The sequence below is a fragment of the Sceloporus occidentalis genome, unplaced genomic scaffold (assembly GCF_023333645.1).
Source record: "Sceloporus occidentalis isolate IW3139 unplaced genomic scaffold, rSceOcc1.0.p SCAF_105, whole genome shotgun sequence".
In the NCBI taxonomy this organism is placed as follows: Eukaryota; Metazoa; Chordata; class Lepidosauria; order Squamata; family Phrynosomatidae; genus Sceloporus; species Sceloporus occidentalis.
The window spans coordinates 1,798,145-1,808,671 of NW_028317085.1; the positions used below are offsets into that span (position 1 = coordinate 1,798,145).

General features: G+C 38.0%; 1 pseudogene; it reads left to right on the forward strand.

The window, feature by feature from the left end:
- Window positions 1-8,549: 8,549 nt before the first annotated feature.
- LOC149283384 (C-C chemokine receptor type 6 pseudogene) lies at window positions 8,550-9,635 on the forward strand (annotated as a pseudogene).
- Window positions 9,636-10,527: the final 892 nt, after the last annotated feature.

Consider the following 10,527-nt stretch of genomic DNA (forward strand, 5'->3'; position numbering starts at 1 on the left):
GGTGCAGAGAGCGTGCAAGACGGTGGGCGTGGCTTCAGTGTTGTGCGCCGGGATTTGACATCAAGTCCCGACGCACAGCCACAGTTACCGCTCGCATCGTTTTTGGAGGCATGGCGGCCAGTCCCGGTGGCAGCCGCTTAGTTTTTAACTTTGCGGCTGCCATGAATGTTCGTCTGCCGGCCAGCCCGCCGGCCAGGATTTAGGGCGGCCTGGGGGGCAATTGCCCCTCTGCCCCCCGGCCCAGCCCGCCCCTGACTATTATTATAGGACTATTAGACCATTTTAGACCAAATGGTAAGACCAATGCATATGACTAAATACAATGGCTCGGTTCTGGACTGGCCATCTTGGTCACTGGATATACTCACTGTTACTGGTACCTCAGTGGTTTAGCAGTGTGCAGATGCAGGCAGGGTAAGTGTGTGAGTATGAAAATGTAACAGGTGGCTGCACGTTTCAAGCCAGAGGCTGTATGTAACCCACTTGGCACTTGCTGCCCTTAAAGTTCAAAGGCCTCATAGTCATCCCTAGTCTGGTGCTGCACTGGCTGGAATAGAAGTCATTTATTTTCCATCTTTAAGGATTGTTTTACAGTCCACAGAATTGTAGTAATTGCCTGTCCTAAACTCTGACCAGTTTGATTAGGAAAGCAGTGGTTTACGACGATGTTTTCTGATCACAGTGTGGTCGGCGACATGGAGATTGCTGCAAGCACTATGGCAGGCTGTCACAGCAGCTTGCAGGAGTATGGAATTAAAAAAAAAAAAGAAAAGAACTGTCCAGTGCTCTTTCAACCATGATCCCCCCTTTTCACTCTTAGTGTTCCCCTTAATAAGTGTATCATGTATTTAGTATAACCTACATGAAGATTGCTAATGCATCCCATGTCGGCAACAGCACACAAAATATGGCAGAATAGTCTAAACATAGGAATAGATGCCATGAATATACTAAAAAAAAAACACAATCTATGGGAATAATGCACAATCCCTATAAGTATGCCACCCATTTTATTCCTAATTAAGTCTTTTGGTTTTCATGAAATACAAAGAGAGGCAAGAATACAAAGTTCCCAAGTAGTGATAATTAAGTCAGGCCAATATCCAAAGAGACATCCCCAATAATTCCATACCCCCAGAGCTAGCTTTAGACATTATAGACTGAATTGGAGGTAAAAAGTCAGCCTTTGGCCATATTACCGGTAATTAGCTGTTAGCCTGAGGAAGAAGAGGAAGAGAAAAGGTGAAGGAAAAGAAAAAAAGGAAGCAGTGGTGGGCAGTAGATCCCCAAAAATGGTCAACCCTTTAGCCAGAATACGAATTTCATCCATTTTTCACCAACGCTACACCAGGTTTTGTGGCTTACAGCTCCCATCGCCCTCATACTCATTGGGGGTAAGAGTGATGGGTGTTGTATGTTTCAAGTACTCATCAGCCTGTTTCACTGTTCTTGTACAAAAAACTACCTACGGAGATGACCTATTTCATGACTGAAAAATATGCTGGTGTTTTTTTTGTCAAAATTGCATGAGTAGAGGTAAACCACAAGTACCTTAGTGCTGCAATTATTTCCAAAAACTGAGAAGTCTAACAAATATTTTTTTGTGGTTAGACAGATGTGCTTAGACCATGTATTGGGAACATTATCATTTGCATGCAACATTAAGTTATACTTTAGACAAAAGAAAAAAATAGAATTTGAGTTGGCTACAATTTAGAGAACTAAGGCATACCTGGCATACATTTACCACTGACAGCTGAGTAGCAGATCCCCCATAGACGGCAATATATAAAAAAAATAGTGGTATGTTTTATCAAAGGTGATACAAAGGTTGTCAAAATGAAAAAAAAAGTGGGTTGACATAACATGTCCATTACACATGATGCGAGCTACCAGACTGCCACCAAAAGGCCATGTAACTTCACACTACATTATCCTGTTGAGCCCTGTTATGAGGCAGAGGGGCTTTTACCCCCCCACTCCAAACCTGCCATGGAGATGCTTGGCCATAATGCACAGTGCCACATTTGGCGAAAACCACAACATATCAGCACAAACACTTCATACCAACTGTCAAGCAGGGAGGTGGAGAGGTGATGGTTTGAGCTTGTTTTGCAGCCATAGGACCTGGCAACCTTGAAGCCATTGAGTCGACTATGAACGCCTCTGTATACCAAAGTATTCTAGGGTCAAATGCGAGGCCACCAGTCCGACAGGTAAAGCTTGGCCGGTGCAAAGATGGCACTGTGGGACATGTTGCTTGTGCAGTTGGGGTGCCCCAAGGCCCTGTGGTTTCTAGTTATACCCATGCTGTAGAGTATGGACACATAAGCTTGACCACCCTGGGGCTCCATATATTTGGAAAATGCAAAATGGCATTATATATACTATTGATCATTTCACAGATTGTAATTCATGCACTGTAGTGTATCTAAAATCCTCTGCTTCAGGGTCCTTGTGGTCCCTATATATTGGGACCCAGGAGGGACACTAAAAGAGTATCTCTTTCAGTGTCCCTGTGGGTGGCAATATGTAGGGAGGACCACAAGGCCCCTAAAGTAGAGGATTTTGCAACATCTCGCGAATTAGAAAGAAGAATTTTTTTTCCTCCTGAGGAAGCCACATACAGGCGAAACACATTGAGGACATACCTTGCGATATTTTGCGCATTGGACTTTTTACATTTATTTATATTTTTATTGTATATTTATTTGTTTATAAGGTATTGATTGGCTGCTTGAACGTTGATGGAGAACATCACTTGGGACACCATCTAGCACTTTACAAGGACTTTATTTAAACACCATCCTTGTGTGCACTTATGTACAAAATATCCTGTAACTGCAAATTATAGGCAAATTCCGTGCTGCTGTCTATATACTGTGCTATTGGTGTGTTTGTTAAAAAACACAGCCCATTAGGTTAGTCAAATAGTGACTAGCTTGACCTTTACATAAATGGCCATGCCTGTCAAAACTGCCACTGGACAATCCAACTTGCCATTTCATATTGATTAAAATGTATAGGTTCCATATAGTATTGTTTCACTTTTACTTTCCCAATTGCAACCTAACGTATAAACCTTTAAAGGGATATCACCCCCCCATTTCATTATATTGCTTGTTTCTGAAATATATGTTATATGTGAGGCCAACATCAACATTTTCTTACCCTGTTATTATATAAATTAAAGAATCTCCAATGCAATTTATCAATTGCAATAATCAGATTACAGGTATGGAAATATTTTTCTGATCAACAAGTGCTATTATGCTAGTGTCTGCCTTAACTCTGCAATTGTGTGAGTAATTGGTTAAGGTGATGCGTTCAAGTAGCGTGTTACATTTTCAACGTCGAGGAAACCCTACCCAACCAGACAAGGTAGTTGGTGCTTTTAAAAAAAAATTAAAAAAATGTTTTTTAAAATAAAAAGTTTATTAAGACACTAAAATTTCTAATTTTTTTTTCTACTTTTCTATATAAGCGGCAGATTATGAAACACGTGGTTTTCTCATTTAATGCTGGTTTTCTGACTAATCGGTTACTCTATAAAGCTCACATGCTAAACGAATAGTCCTCTTCTGATTATTACCAATCAGTCTTATATCAACTAGCTAATATTACTATTATTTTCATCTGACAATGAAAGGTTCCTTTTGCCCAGTTAAAGTGTCATTCCTGTGCATGTGTTAAGCGTTTGTTTTTTAACAGTGCTTTACTGAATTTAGACCCATCTATACATTTCTTGATATGTTTTTTGATTGAAAAATGTACTATTTTAACATGCACAGATGTATAGAGTTTCATTTCTGCCTAATAATGCTTTTATTAAGTACAAAAAATAAATTTCATCTTTACACTATAATCTCGCTGTATGATGTTTCTTGGCATCTAAGAAAAACTGTGAATTTCTTTAAAAAAAAACACATCACATAATATACATTAATATGACTAGTCTATATATTTTATATTGTACATATAAAAGGAAATAATATACATTATCAAAATTATTGTATGTCATATATAGCACATCCCATTGTGTGACAATGAAGTGACAAATCAAGAAGTTACTTAGTGGTTTCCTGTTCATTCTTCATGCTAATATCTATCATCAAACATGCAATCTGAGCTGCCCTGTCAATAATCAGGTACTGTACCTTTTCCTTATATTTTTATGACAATACTTTCATCTTTAAGTGAATTTTGCATATAATGCATTTGCAGTACATGCTTCAAGAAAAGTACACGAATTGTAGACAGTTTAAATTAAACCGATTAAGATGTTATGACTAATTTTAAATCAAAGTATAAGATACCTAGATAACAAATTAAATTGATTTAAATTAAAAGGGCCATAGACGTGGAGAATAATAAAGACATATAGTTTGAGGATAGACAAATTATAAAATGAGAAGAATTTAAGGAGTAAGATTTTAAGGGAAGAAATTCCAAAATCAGTGTCCCTAAAGTGTTTATACAGTGATCATGGATACCTTAAGGTAACATTACAGGTTGACTTTAGTGATTCTTGGATATATTTAGGAAATGACAGGCTAAAATAATTTCATATTATGACATTGTCACTGTAACTTAGGGACAAAAAATATTATACAATATTTAGACACACTAAAAAGATACTATAGGATCATTTTTTTCTCTTAATATATTTTTAGAACGCACATGTGATTTTAAATGTGGTTATGGGTTTTATTCAAGTTATTACATACATTACACTGCACCTTTAACTAATTAAAACTGTTTTTTGAAATATCTGAAAGAACTGTTTCTTTGCTTTTGTTTACCCTTGCAGTTATACTAACACATTAAAATAATAGCATGGATAACACAAAAAAATCATTTGTGTATCTGAATTTAGCTACTGCTTTCATATAATAAACCACATGTTGTAGGGTATACTCTGGGATCTGTATATTTTGGTAAATGTTGCAAGTTATGTGGTTTGCACTTTATAATGCACGGTGATATATGGCCGCTAAAATGTATAACCCTGCTGCAGACTTCCTATTTAGTGAAATGATCTCAAATGCCTGTATACTTATACACATACCCAGACATGCAGCAATATCATAGAAAAACACATGCATTCATACAAGACACCCCCACACTAATACCCGTATACACTGAGGTCCATACCATGGATACTATGGATATAGCGGTATATGTCCTCACTGAGATGTTTAGCTAGCTTATGATATAGTTTATGATGCATTCCCTTAGCTGAAAAAAAAAATATGTTGTGTTTGCAGTTCCATCTAGAATATATATATATTGCTGGAAAAAAGTAGTACTAGTAGTAGTGCCAACAGTTTACTCAGCACTTCTTACAAACCATATATTCAAGGGGAATGACAAAACTAGAACTGACAGACTGACAGACAGACTGACAGACAGTCATTAGGCAGAGAGCCCCCTGTTCACAAGCTTACAATCTAGAGGGAGGTCATGACTCTGACTGGGCCTCACCAGACGGTGTACTTCTGTCTGTTGGAATCATTCTGTTGTTGATTTATTCCTGTGCGTTGGGTCATTGTCCTGCTACATCATCTAACTGTTTAACTTCTATTAGTGGACAGATGGCCTGAAAAATGTCTTGATGAACTTACAAATTCATTTTTCTATTAATGATTGCAAGCCGTCCAGGCTCTGAGACAGCAAAACAGCTCCAAACCAATAATGCTCCTTCCGCCATACTTTACAGATAGGAGAAGTAGTGTATTTACCTTTGTCCCAAAGCCTCCAGCCTCCTCGGTCAGCATCTAAAATATAATAATGGGAGCTGCACACTTTTAAGAAAGGCGTATCGAGGCTGTGCTGATCCGGTACAACCTCCATAGTGCAAACAGGCCAAGTGGGGAGATGAAAGATCTCCCTTGTAACTGCCCCATTGTTGAGCTGGACACCAGGGGGGGCTTGGCTTTGTACTAGTTGGACTGCCAGGCCAGGAAACGTCACTGGTTGGGATGAGGCTTTGATGTTGCTGTGCTGTGCCTTTTTTTCTCTATAAATAGTATTGTGGGTTCCTTCCAAATAGCTCAAGTTTGCCCACAGATTATGCCAGTAGCTCTGTGCAACATCCTGACGCTCTTTTGTGAACTTAACCCATTCAGCAATGTTTTGACTTTTCCTTATTGTGTCTTCACACGAACACTATTTTTGTTCATTATTTTATATATGGTAGACTTGTCAACGAAGATGTTAGCATGTTCCAGAGATCTCTGTAAGTCTTTAGCTTAGCTTTAGAAATCTCTTTTTCTATCTCCAGGAGGGTTAACCAATACTTAAATATCCAAGGGATCACATACTTTTCCACCCTGCACTGTGAATTTTACACAGTGTGTTCAATAAGGACACAAAAATGTATAATTTGTTGTGACATAGTTTGAAGATCAAATTTAGCGACATATGCAGAAATATAGATAAATTAAAAGGGCATTCAAAGTGTGCCAAAAAAATGTCACCCACACCAATATACCACCACCATTATGCATTCAGAGCTGGTATTCTGCATACCTTGGTTATAACGAGTGATTATTTGAGTTACTGTTGCCTTTCTGTCATCTTGAATCAGTCTGCCCATTCTCCTCTGACATCAACAAGGCATTTTCGTCCACACAAATGTCGCTCACTTGATATTTTCTCTTTTTTTTTGGATCATTCTCTGTAAACCCTAGAGATGATTGTGAGTGAAAATCCCAGTAGATCAGCAGTTTCTGAAATACTCAGACCAGCCTGTCAGTCACCAACAGCCATGCCACGTTCAAAGTTCCTCAAATCCCCTTTCTTCCCCATTCTGATGCTCGGTTTGAACTTCAGCAAGTTGTCTTGACCACATCTACATGTCTAAATGCGTTGCGTTGAGCTATTTGTGTTAACAAGCAATTGAACAGGTCTACCTAATAAAGTGGCCAGTGAGTGTATATTACAAATTAACCCCTTCATAGTCACTGTAAAATTGCAGTCCCAATATTCTTAAGAATTGCACGTGGTCCAATAATTCTTGAAATAAATTAGAGCGTTTTTCTTGCATGTGCACTGGAAGGTCTCGGCCATACATATATATATATATATATATATATAATCTGCAGAAAACATCTACATTCTCAGACAGCAAGTTTGAGATCTCTTGAAAAAAAACATTCGTATTCAATGTGGCCCAAATCGCTACGTGCCCCAGGACCAAGACGCGTATCGAGGTTTATAGGTATCAAGGTTTGCTTTGTAGGTAATGCATCTCTGGGTAGTATAGGCTGCCCCAGCAACTGGATCCCGGTGGTTAAAGGTGTGAATATCAGGGAATTTTTTGAATATGAGGCTAGATTGTTTTATAACAGTGTATTTTTTTCTCAATAAAACCTGGTAAGCCTTGTAGACTTGGCCTTTGGATATAAATACAGAAATCTTTGTTGGTAACAGTTTCAAGTTTCTTGCCCACGAATTACAACAAAAAAGTACATGGCATCACCAATATGGTGGTTCCATAGTCCAATAATTGTTTTTGAACTGATTTAAAGAACTTTTTTGTGTCCTTTGCACCTCTAATTTAGTTATGTCTTTAAAAAAGAAAGAGTATTCGGCTACTTTTGTAATACATTAACAAATGCATATTCCTTTGCAGTACATACCGTACTATTTAAAGAGTTATTCATCTGGATACCCTCTATTTAGTAATGCTTTCTCTAGCTTGATATTTGACCAACAAAGTTCACATGTTGAGTAAAAGTAATTAGAAGTGCAATTCTGCTTACAAAGAGAAAAACAGTTCCCTTTTTTAACCAGTTAAGGAAATCAGAAGTATATAAACGCTTTGCAATCAAAGGATCTCAGACTGCCTGTTGCGAAACTTGTTAGTGGGCATTTTTGGCCTTAATTTTAACCACCTTTTTATTCTATAGTTTGGAGAAACATCTCAAAGCCACATTGAGCCTAGGAAAAGCAAGCCAGCTAAAGCACCACCTCCCTTTGGTTCATTGTACGTGTCCACAAGAACTTCGGGTGTCTGGCAGGCAAGTTCACTTCTGTTCGATTTTCTGAACCAAATGGAAGAGCTTCACCTTTAAAATAGTTTAGGTCCTGTTTGTTGCCGAACTCCCCTTATCTCATTTTTTTATAAGTTTATTGTGCTGAGAACATTATATTGTGTGCGTTGTACTAACATTTTTGCGATCCCCTTTGGCATGAAAAAGGTACGGTATATGTCTTAACCTTGCCGTCATAATGTATAACAAATTTTAATCATTTATGACCCCTTGGCTGGCAGAACAACTGTATTGGTGGTTCTGTATAAAAAAGGGATTCTGGTATTGACTTTGAAAGTAGTCTTTTGGCAAGAACATATTGCTGCCACTGGAAGGTGGTGAGACAAACTTTAAACTAGAATCACTACATTCTAAGCGTATAACTCTAATGTCTTTCTATAATATACATGTTTACTAAGATACTTATTGGCACTGTACAATTAATCAATAATATGTATTGTGTAATACCTAATCGATTTATCTTTTCTATTTTAGGTTTATACATGTTGAAATATGCAAACCATTACCCCCTACGATTACCCTAACTTAACTCTTTATTTTGATGAGGATCTCCAACCATGCTCCATGGAGAATGTTGGGCTCTTTAAGAAAACATACGCACCTGTTTTATTTTCTTTGATGTTTGTTTGGGGGCTTTTAGGAAATGTGTTAGTAATTGTTACTTTCAATCACTATAAGCGAGCAAAGTCAATGACGGATGTGTATCTCTTAAACATGGCCGTGGCAGACATACTGCTCGTTCTCACGCTTCCATTCTGGGCTGTGTATTATCATAAACAAGAATGGATTTTCAAGGACTTCATGTGTAAATTAGTGAGAGCGCTGTACGCCATCAATTTCAGCTGCAGCATGCTGCTGTTAGCATGCGTGAGTGTCGACCGCTACGTCGCTATTGTGCAGGTCACAAAGTCTTTTAAATTTAGAACGACTGCAATGGCGTACAAGAAAATGATCTGCTTGTTAGTATGGCTTTTCTCTGCCTTGCTCTCAAGTTTCACCTACTACTTCAGTGAATCTTACGAAATAAATTCTGTTCTAGTTTGCGAACCAAAATATTACGGAGCATCAACGGCATTGCAGTTAAAGTTGGCAGCCTTGGTGGTGCAGGTAGCCGTAGGCTATTTAATCCCATTTCTTGTTATGCTTTTCTGCTACACGTGCATTGTTAAAACATTGCTCCACGCGCAAAATTCTCAGAGGCACAAGGCGATACGTGTTATAGTAGTCGTAGTAGCTGTGTTTCTGTTCTGCCAGGTCCCGTACAACGTCCTTCTTTTAAAGAAAGCCATAGAGATTGGAAACCCTGATCACAGGTGCCATGAGCATGTTAAAAGCGCCTATGCCCTTTTTCTAACAGAAACCTTGGCTTTTGGGCACTGTTGCCTGAACCCAAGCATATATGCTTTTATCGGAGTCAAATTTAGGAATTACTTTTGGAAAATAATCCAAGATCTGTGGTGCGTTAGTAAACAATACATGACGGGAACTCGCAGTTCGAGGATGTCTTCTGATATGTACATTTCCAAAAGAACAAGCGAAGGCTTTCCAAGTGACGGCGGTTCATCATTTACTATGTGATTAAAAAGCTATACGTGGGAACGTCCAGGCTCCTGCTCTCATTTATCCATACATAGGCCATTTATTGTGCACCTATCTTTGCAAACACTAGCACATTATATATTGTCATGCATATATGTATATACCATAGATGCAACAATGATTTTCTACAGGCTCATATGTATGTGCGTATCTATTTAAAAATATGTACACAAAAAACTACCTTTATTTTTTTTTGTCATATGTGGATGTCTACTTTGGCTTCAAATGTATTGCAATAAAATGTCTGAGCATCTATGCAGAAAACATGTATTTGTAAGGTGGAACTTAACAGGAGAACCACATTACTTGGAACGCACATAAAAATTGGAATTTGGTAAAATAAGTAAACACTGAAAGGGAATGGCAAGGACACAGGCTATTTTAGCTATATTCATAGTTAGGGGGTCTGGTTATTTATTTCCAGGATTCAAATACTTGTTATTTTGTTTTACGGGATTAGATTTGGGGCAAACTAAATGACTCAGTTGTCTTCAAGAACTGGTTACCTTCAAGACTAATTTAAGGAACAACTGCATTATAATTTCTTGTTAAATGCATTTTCAAGCAAATTGTGCCTTTTGCTGACTGAAGCTCTGTCTCGTTTTCCTCCTCCTCCAGGTTGTCTCTACTGAAATCAGAAAGCATACTTAAGTATGCTTCATGCACATGCATGGTAACATGTAACAATAGGAGTAACAGCAGCCAAACTCATGTATGCAAGCTGAACACTTATGTCACTTTGACAATGGTTTTTCCCAACTTAATCACAAGAGCTTTATTAACCATATGTTTGTTGAATCGGAATTTTCTTTTTGCATGTTTAGTGTACCCACACACTTTATATTTTGTATAATTTATATATTTTATATTA